Here is a 10,240-nt window from a genome sequence, read left to right as displayed (position 1 = left end):
AGCAGTTTTTGCCATTGGATAAAACTTCACCAGAAACTTTTGCGCAAGATCTTGCCAAGTAGTGATGGACCCAGCTGGTTCAGAATGTAACCAGTCCTTAGCTTTATCCCTCAGTGAGAATGGGAAAAGCCTCAGCTTGATAGCCTCATCAGTCACACCATTATATTTGAAAGTACTGTATATCTCGACAAAATTCCTTATATACATGTTGGGGTCTTCAGTCGCAGCTCCTCCGAAAGAAACAGAGTTCGGCACCATCTGAATAGTGCCCGGCTTGATTTCAAAGGTGTTAGCTTGGATAGACGGATGAAGAATGTTTGACTGAATGTCATCAATTTTAGGCCGAGAAAAGTCCATAAGAGCTGGATCTGCCGGAACAATATGATCACCCATGATTACTGGCTCCTTATGCTCACTTCCTGAATCCGAATCTTCAAAATCTATCTTCTCCGGAATATCAAGAACTTCAACTGTCTCCTCAGCTGTATCTAAAGTCCTCTTGCGAGTACGAGAACGAGTTTGCATAAACGCTCACTAAAGTACCTGAAACACAACCGAAAACAATAAGTAACACGTCTTAATCACTGAGTCCTAACCACCAATGATGGTAAGTACATAAACTAAACAAATACACCGAGTCCCCGACAGTGGCGCCAAAAACTTGTTAGGGCGAAAACACGTGCTAATATTCACGCAAGTATACGCGTTCGCAAGTAATATATAATACTTTCTAGTTCGTTCCCAAAGAGACTCAGACTAATTATGTTCAATTAAACTCACTCACCAATGTATGATTACTTCTCAATGTTAAGAAAATAACACTTAGATTTAAGTAACTAATTATTAACTATAATTAACTACTAAAATTAATCACTTAATTAACACTTCGAATTAACAATATTAAAACACTCATGAGATCACAACTTCATTACTACTTCCTTCAATAGTCATTGTTATTACGCTTAGCATGCAACAGTGATGATATTAATCGAATAACACGAAACTGATAAAAGCCAACTTTTATTGTACTAATACCATTCTACCAAACATCCACAATTAAGATAGAAGTTAAATAGGCATCAATTATGTTGAGTCCCTATATGTCTACAGAAATTGACAATATAATGATTTAAGAACAAGTTATTCCTTTTGATTACACAGGGCGAATAAAAATGGTTAGAGTTACCCACTAATCATGCAGACTCGTACATGAACCTATGCTAGCATGGCAAGTTCTAAATCTCGAGATCCACCATCGCTTCACAAGAGATTAACACCCTATCTTATATGTTCGCGACGCACATAAGACGAATACGCACAACCAATACTAGATATCATAAAATCATCACACACTAAGGTATTAAACAACTAACTAAAGAATTCCATAGCAAATCCGTTACGACCCCATGATCACGATTAGCCCATGTTAGCACTTATCATCATCATGGGTTCATATGAAAACATGATAAATAAACACAAAAGAATAATAACTAAACTAATTATATTAAACCAGAGTACGTCACAAGAGTAAATAGGTTCAAAGCAAAGAAAACTAGCATCCAACGTTACAACAAAATAAAGAATCACAAGAAAATATGCTTCCTCTTCATTGCGGTGTGCTAAAACGGTCTTCTTCCTTATCTCCTTCACTCCTTGATTAATACAACGATCCAACACACGTAAAATATCTCTGAAATATACTTATATAGGAGTCCCATAAAACTCAGATTACTCAGAAGTTGGAAGCCAAACAGAAATAGGAGTCTAAAATAATAAATCTGATTTTCCGTCCCTGCGCGGCCGCTCAGCATAGCTGAGCGGGCGCTCAGCTTCATGCGCGGCCGTTCAGCATAGCTGAGCTCTCAGACCCCTACTGGAAAATGGTCTGATTTTGCTCCATTTCTTCGCTGTAATCTGCTCCTCTCTTCCCTCTTGTAATGTTAGACACATGCCAAGGCTTATTATTGATGAATTCTCCCCCGAAATGCAACTAATACCCTGAAATGCATAAACACTAGAAAAACGCATCAAAGACACAAAATACTTGATTTCAAGACACCAATTTAAGCTATTATAAGATGTTCTAAGTGGTATAAAATGCCACTTATCAACTGGACCAAATAGATCAACATGCAGTAGGTGATAAGGCTCAAGAATTGAGGATTCAGTTTTGCTCTTGAATGAAGATTTTCTTTTATTTGCCTTTTGACATGAATCACAAAGGTCATCAGAAGCAAATACTGATTTTGGCAGTCCTCTCACAAGATCTTTCTTTACTAGCTCGTTTATGTTGTTGAAATTTAAATGAGAGAGTCTTTTGTGCCAATTCCAGCTTTCTTCAATTGATGCTCTACTCAACAAACATATTGCAGAACCATCAGAGTTTGTTGAAAGTCTGGCTTCATATATGTTACCATGTTTGTAACCTTTCAGAACCACTTTTCCTGTAGAATTTCTTACAACTTCACAGTGTTCTTCAAAGAAATCCACATGATAACCTCTGTCACAGATTTGACTCACACTTAGCAGATTGTGTTTAAGTCCTGAGACAAGAGCTACTGTTTCAATGATGACATTCCCAAGATTGATATTGCCATATCCCAGAGTTTTTCCCATATTGTCATCTCCATAAGAAACTCCTGGGCTAGCTTTCTCCACAAAGTCTGATAGCAGGGCTTTATTTCAAGCCATATGTCCTAAACATCCACTGTCAAGAACTAGGATGTTTTTCCTGTTGCCCTGCAATCACAAAGACCACTATTGGTTAGTTTTAAGGACCCATACTTGCTTGGATCCTTTGGCCTTTTTAAGTTTGTTAGCATTTGCAGCAGATTTAATTTCAGAGTTTATGCTAACATGCTGTTTATCAGAATTTATATCTGACTTTGCAACAGACTTTACACTAGAAGGAATAATACTAACTTTCTTCAAAGAAGGTTTTATTTGATAATAATCATAGTAGAAACTATGATATTCCTTATAAGTATAAATGGAATTCCATAAACTACCACAATGAAAACAAGGATTTTGTGGTTTAAACCTAACAGACTGACTCTTAACTCCTGATTTAGGATGTAAAGAGTTTATATCTTTATTTTTCCTGCAAAAAGAAGCAAGATGGTTAAAGTTTCCACAGTTGTAACATTTCTTTCTAGGAGCATTAGGAACAGGCATATAATTATTGCTTTTATTAACACCTTCCTTTCCATTCCTATTTTTCCTAGCTTCCTTTACATTGTTCACATTTCTAATCTCTTTCAGCTTATGCTTAAGCTGCTTCTTTGTCATTAAGCCTATGTTAACTTCAACTGGTTTATCCTGTTTTAATTTATCAGAATTTGACTTTTCTTTGACTTCTGTCCTAAACTCTTTCATCTTTTCAGAATCAGACTTTACAGTTTTTGTTACAAATTTAACAGGATTTACCTTTGGCTTAGCAGTCTGTTTAACAAAAATTGGCTCAATTTGCACAGTTCCTTTCTCACTTTTATCATCTCCATAACCTAAGCCCTCTTTCCAGTTTCCACTACTTAGTAAATTCTGAGTTGTTCTGCCAGAGTTAGTCCAAGTTCTGATGATCTCTCTTTCCTTTTCTAAATCAGTTTTTAGAGATTCATTCAATTTTAGCACTTCATCTCTAACATACAAAGCCTCATCTCTTTCTTTCTTAGTTTGATGAAGAAAAACTAACTCCTTTTCTAAATAGCCATTTATGTTTTTAAGATCAAGATTTCCAGATGTTAATCTTTCACATGTTAAAGTCTGATCTCTAAAACTAATGAACATGGTTTTAAGGTATAATCTCAACTCAGTAATATCATCAGTATGAAAAGCAAAGGTTGTTTGAGGTACCTTCAATTCAGCAGTTTCAGGGCTGCTATCAGCATTTTCCATCGAGGCATAGTTCACCTCATTTTCAGAATCTGAAGTGTCTGTCCAGCTTTTCTTCTTTTTGATAAGTGCCTTGCCTTTATCACTTTTTCCTTTCTTGCAGTCAGGAGATATGTGACCTCTTCCACCACAATTGTAGCATTTGACATTTGAGTTGTCTCCTCTGTCAGACTTTCCTCCTTTACCTTCAGACTTTCTAAACCCCTTCTTATCAGAACTTCCACCTTACTTGGAAAACTTCTTGCCTATTATGAATTTCGTGTAGGCTATGTTTGTGATACCCTTCACCATTAGAGAACACAGTTGCATCATCTCTGCATCAACATCAGCTTTAGATAAACTTTCAGTTTCTGAATCATCATCATCAGAATATGATGACTCTGAATCAGACTTTATGATGAGAGCCTTTCCTTTGCCCTTCTTTGAGACAACAACTTTAGAAGATTCCTCCTCAACTTTAAGAGCAACTGTCTTTGACTTTCTTCCATGCCTCTTGCTCCTTTGATCCATCTCAAGTTCATAAGTCTTGAGCATACCATAAATTTCATCAAGAGTAGTTTCAGTAAGGTCATAGTTGTCTCTTATGGTAGTAGACTTCAAATCCCAATTTTCAGGAAGAGCTAAAAGGAATTTTAGATTTGAATCTTCAAGATCATATTCCTTGTCCACCAGTGACAGATCATTCAAGAGTTTGACAAACCTGTCATACAAATCAGTTAATGACTCATCAGCTTTTGAGTCAAAGTGCTCATACTCTTGAGTGAGTATAGTCCTCCTGTTCTTTTTGATTGCATTAGTTCCCTGGCATCTTGTCTCCAAAGCATCCCATATCTGCTTTGCAATCTTGCATCCAATTACCATGTTTGACATGACATTATAAATTGCACTATGCAGCAAATGCCTTACCCTTGCATCCTTAGCAATAGATGAGATATTCAGATGTGTATTCACTTCTCTCCTTTGGTACGGTCTTTGCTGGTTGATCAGCAACTGCAACAGAGAGCTTGGCAGGCTTATATGGTCCTTCATTAATTCTGTCAAGGTATTATGGATCTGTAGCTTCCAGAAACATAGCCATCTTCACTTTCCATATGGGATACTCAGAAGGTCTCAGTATGAGAACCCTAATAGTCTCATATCGACTGTGGGTTTGAGTGTTTTGAGTTTCTTGAGTTTTAATGGGCTTAGTTGGGGTTTGTGTTTCTTCATACATGATTGTTTGGATCTTTACTATATGTGTGTTAACAGAAAAGCTCTGATACCACTTGTTAGGTCACACAACACTATAAAAAGGGGTTGAATACAGTGTTTACACAATCAAATCGATTTGAACACAAGTATGTAACAAAGATCAAGTATATTCAATAAACTCTGTTACAATATGAACTGTTGTTCTTTCTCAGTGATCAACAAATATCACTAAGAGCTGCTAGGTTACAATGAATAATGTTTCTCGATAATGATAACACATATAGTGTAAACTCTAAGTCTGTGTTTATATAGTACACAGTTACAAGATATATTCTAATTGATATAGAATACAATTCTGTCTCCTAAAATATATCAATCAGATATCTTCTACAAGTCTTCTAGTCTTCTAACTCTTTCCATGCATATCTTCTATTATTTTAGTCCATATCTTCTCTCCGGTAAATCAGCTGCATTCCTTATTTGAAAGTCTTCCCGCACTTAAGTACTAATATGTATCTTCTGACACCTTAAGTTTTGATATTAAGTTTTAACTTCAGTAAGTCCAAATTTGAGTAAGTCCTGATATGTCCTGTTGTTCAGTTCTGAAAACTAAACACAAACCATATTAGACATGACATCTCAAATATATCTAACAGGGTATGTTGAGTGGCATTTATGACACTTTATTATGTTCTAATAAGATTTGAATTGGTGTATTTGTACTGAAGTTGTTAAGTGTTTTAATGTGTTTTCTAGTGTTTTTGCATTTCAGGCACTATTCGGGTAATCGGGTGAATTAGCATTGCTTTGGTGTTAGTTTGGTATCCAGGTGGTGTTGGAATAAAAGCTCATGGAAATACGGATCGAAGCAGCAAGATTTAAGAAGAAATTTGAGTTTTTTTCCTAGAAGGATGGCGCGCCCGCGCTGTGATAGCGCGCAGCCGCGCCGGGGTTCCAGAAATGCAGCGCGCCCGCGCTGTGATAGCGTGCGGCCGCGCCGAGGCCGAATTTCAGAATCCTGTTTCTACTACAATTCTAAAAGGGAAGGCTTCCAGATTATTGAGGGCTGCTATATATATTCATATTAGGTTGTTTTTAATATATATCAAGTAAAAGATGGACCACAGCGCAAGGAGAAGACGACAAGAGGCCTTTAGCACAATTTAACAAAGGCGAAGACGATCTAGTTTATTCTTGTGAATCTTTATTTTGAGTTGTAATTTGGATGCTTGTTTCTTATTTTGCTGAACCTAAACTCTTGTTTATACTTGGTTTTATTTATTTGTATAAAGACTACATTTGCTATATCATGTTTTCATCGGAACCCACGTTGATGATGAGTTCGATTATGGGCTAATCGTTATCGTGGGGTTCTAGCGGATTTAATTATGGATTTCTTTAGTTAAATTGTTTGATGCCTTAGTATGTGGTGATTGTATAATATCCTAATATTGGTTGTGCATATTCATCTTATGAGCGTCGCGAACTTATAAGATAGTGTGTTAATTCTTAATGAAGCGAAAGTGAATTTAAAGATTTAGAACTTGCCATGCCAGCATAGGTTCATGTATGTGTCATGCATGATTCGTAGGTAATTTTAACCATCTTACTTGCCTTATGTAATCAAGATAGATAATTTGTGCTTAAACCGTTATGTTGTCAAATTCTATAGACATATACAGTCTCATTATAATTGGTGCATATTCAGCTTCTATCTCTTTTGTGGATGTCTGGTAGAATGGTACTCGTGCAACGAAAGTTGGCGTTTATCAGTTTCGTGTTATCTGATTAGTGTCATCACCATTGCATGCTAAGGTTAAGAATAATAAGGCTATTGAATGAAGTATTTAATAAAGTTAGAATCCCATGTTTGTCATATATATTAATTCAGTTAATCTTATTCTCGTAGTTATAATTGTTAGCATAATTCTTAGTTATAAACAATCTCAATTTTTTATAGTCTTAGCATTAGATAATAACCATACATTGTTGCTTAGGTGCATAAATTAAATAGTTAACCAATACAGTCTCTGGTTTCAGGTACTCTAGCGAGGGTGTATGCATATGCGTTCGCGTACTCGTAAGAGAACACTGGATAAAGTCGAGGAAGAACTTATGGTAGTTCATAGGGAAGTTTCTGAGAAAGAACAGAAGTTAGAGGAAGAAGAGAAAGTTGAAGAGCCAATTGTAGTAGCTATGGGTGATCAAGCAGAAAATCCGAAGGCTTTGATGGATTGTTCAAAGCCTAAGATTAATGACATTCAGTCTAGCATCATCAGACCAGCCATCAGGGCTAACACTTTTGAGATTAATTCGAGCACGATTCAGATGATACAGAACTCAATTCAGTTTGGGGTTTCTCCTACTGAAGACCCCAACATGCACATCAGGGATTTCATCAAGATCTGCGACACTTTCAAATTCAACGATGTGACTGAGGATGCTATTAAGATACGACTCATCCCATTCTCTGTAAGGGACAAAGCTAAGTGCTGGTTACATTCTCTACCAGTAGGGTCTATCACCACTTGGGAAGATCTTGCTCAAAAGTTTCTCACTAAATTCTTTCTCATGGCAAAGACTGCAGCAATCAGGAATGCTCTTACTCAGTTTGCTCAACAAAACTGGAGAATCTCTGTGTAAGGCTTGGGATCGATATAAGGAGATGTTAAGGAAGTACCCACACCATGGCATGCCTGGTTGGATGATTATCAACTGTTTTTACAATGGATTGGGTGCTACTTCTAGACCCATGCTTAATGCAACATCAGGAGGAGCCCTGTGGGCTAAAAGCTAAGATGAAGCTTATGAACTTATTGAACTGATGGCTGCTACTGAGTACCAGAATCCTTCCCAGAGACTAACTCAGGAAAAAGTAGCAGGAATTCTGGAGTTGGACGCAGCAACTGCTATCGCTGCCCAACTTAAGGCTTTGACAATGAAGGTGGACACTTTGGCTAATTATGGAGTTAATCAAATCACTAGTGTCTGTGAGCTTTGCGCTGGTGCCCATGAGACTGATCAGTGCGCAATTTCTAGTGAATTAGCTCAGTTCGTGAGCAACTTCCAGCGATCGCAGCAACCTGTGCCAGCCACCTATCATCCTAACAATCGCAATCATCCTAATTTCAGTTGGAGCAATGCTCAGAATGCGGTTCAACAGCCTTATCAGCAGTATCCAGCTAAGCAGTACAACCCCCTAGTTTTCAGCAACCGCAGTATGCACCAAGACAACAACTCCAGCTACAACAAGCTAATGAAAAATCTGAATTAAAGGAGTTGAAGCTTATGTGCAAGAGTCAAGCTATTTCTATCAAGCCTTGGAAAATCAGATTGGGCAAATTGCCAATGCCTTGCTAAATCGTCAACCTGGTACATTGCCTAGTGACACTGAAGTGCCAGGAAAGAAGGAAGCTAAGGAGCAGGTAAAGGCAATCACTTTGAGGTCTGGGAAGGTTGCGAATCCCGAACAAACTCAAGAGTCGACTGAAGAAGCTGAGACTGAGAAAGAAGCAAAACAACAGGATGAAGAAGTGGAACCAAGGAAGACTACTGTTGAGCACACTCCGCCTGAGGGTAATACATGGGAGAATCAGATCTATCCTCCACTGCCTTTCCCTAAGCAGTTATAGAAGAAAAAACTGGACACGCAATTTGAGAAGTTTTTAAAGGTATTCAAGAAACTTCATATCAACATACCTTTCACTGAGGCTCTCGAGCAGATGCCTAGTTATGCAAAGTTTATGAAAGGTATTCTCTCTCGGAAAGTGAAGCTAGATGATTTAGAGACTGTCGCTCTCACGAAGGAATGCAGTGTTGTACTGCAGCAGAAGTTGCCTCCAAAGCTTAAAGATCCAGGAAGCTTTACTATTCCATGTACTATTGGAAAAGCGTCTTTTGACAGATGTTTATGTGACTTGGGAGCTAGCATCAATCTGATGCCTTTATCAATCTTCAAGCAGTTGGATCTACCTGATCCTAAACCGACGTATATGACTTTGCAGTTCGCCGACCATTCTATTACATATCCGCGAGGTATTGTGGAGGATGTCTTGGTCAAGGTTGATAAACTCATCTTTACTGCTGATTTTATAAATCTTGATTTCGAAGAGGATAAGAAGATTCCCATAATCTTGGGAAGACCTTTCTTGGCAACTGGTCGAACCTTGATTGATATGCAGAAGGGTGAGCTTACAATACGCGTGCTGGATCAGGATATTACCTTTAATGTGTTCAATGCTATGAAATTTCCTACTGACAATAAGGAGTGCTTAAAAGTGGAGTTGGTTGATTCGGTGGTCACATCGGAACTTGATCAATTGCTAAGGTCTGATGCCTTAGAAAAAGCCTTATTGGGGAATTCAAATAGGGAAGATGACGAAGGTGAAGAACAATTGCAATATTTGAATGCTTCTCCCTGGAAGAGGAAGATTGATATGCTTTTTGAATCTCTTGGAATGGAGGAATTGAACAAAGCTCTTAAACGCCTCAAGCCTTCTATTGAGGAAGCCCCCTCTCTTGAGCTTAAGCCTTTACCTGAGCATTTGAGGTATGCATTTTTAGGTGATGCATCTACTCTGCCTATTATTATTGCATCTGACCTTTCAGGTAGTGATGAGGAAAAGCTTTTGAGGATGCTGAGAGAGTTCAAGTTGAAAATTGGATGGACTATAGCAGATATCAAGGGGATCAGCCCTTCTTACTATATGCATAAAATTCTGCTAGAGGAAGGCAGCAAGCCTATAGTCGAGCAGCAAAGAAGACGTAATCCTATCATGAAGGAAGTAGTGAAGAAGGAATTTCTGAAGTGACTAGATGCAGGGATCATTTATCCTATCTCTGACAGTTCATGGGTAAGCCCGGTTCAATGTGTACCAAAGAAAGGTGAAATTACTGTGGTAGCAAATGAAAAGAATGAGCTTATCCCTACCAGAACAGTCACGGGGTGGAGGGTCTGCATGGACTATCGGAAGCTGAACAAGCCACTAGGAAGGACCACTTTCCATTGCCCTTCATTGATCAAATGCTTGACATGTTGGTCGGTCATGAGTATTACTATCTTCTAGATGGCTATTCGGGTTACAATCAGATTTGTATCGCTCCAGAAGATCAGGAGAAGACTACCTTCACTTGTCGATTTGGTACTTTCGCCTTTAGA

At 38.0% G+C, this 10,240-nt stretch overlaps 1 non-coding gene across 1 annotated transcript; it reads right to left on the bottom strand.

Annotated features, from left to right (window-relative positions):
* Positions 1 to 7,668: 7,668 nt before the first annotated feature.
* LOC141675422 (small nucleolar RNA R71) lies at positions 7,669 to 7,776 on the bottom strand. Its single transcript, XR_012556076.1, has one exon. It is a non-coding gene; the product is annotated as a small nucleolar RNA R71 (small nucleolar RNA).
* Positions 7,777 to 10,240: the final 2,464 nt, after the last annotated feature.

Source organism: Apium graveolens, chromosome 7, assembly GCF_009905375.1.
Source record: "Apium graveolens cultivar Ventura chromosome 7, ASM990537v1, whole genome shotgun sequence".
NCBI lineage: Eukaryota > Viridiplantae > Streptophyta > Magnoliopsida > Apiales > Apiaceae > Apium > Apium graveolens.
Note: the sequence above shows the minus strand (reverse complement) of the source record. Positions and strands in the feature narration are given on the sequence as shown.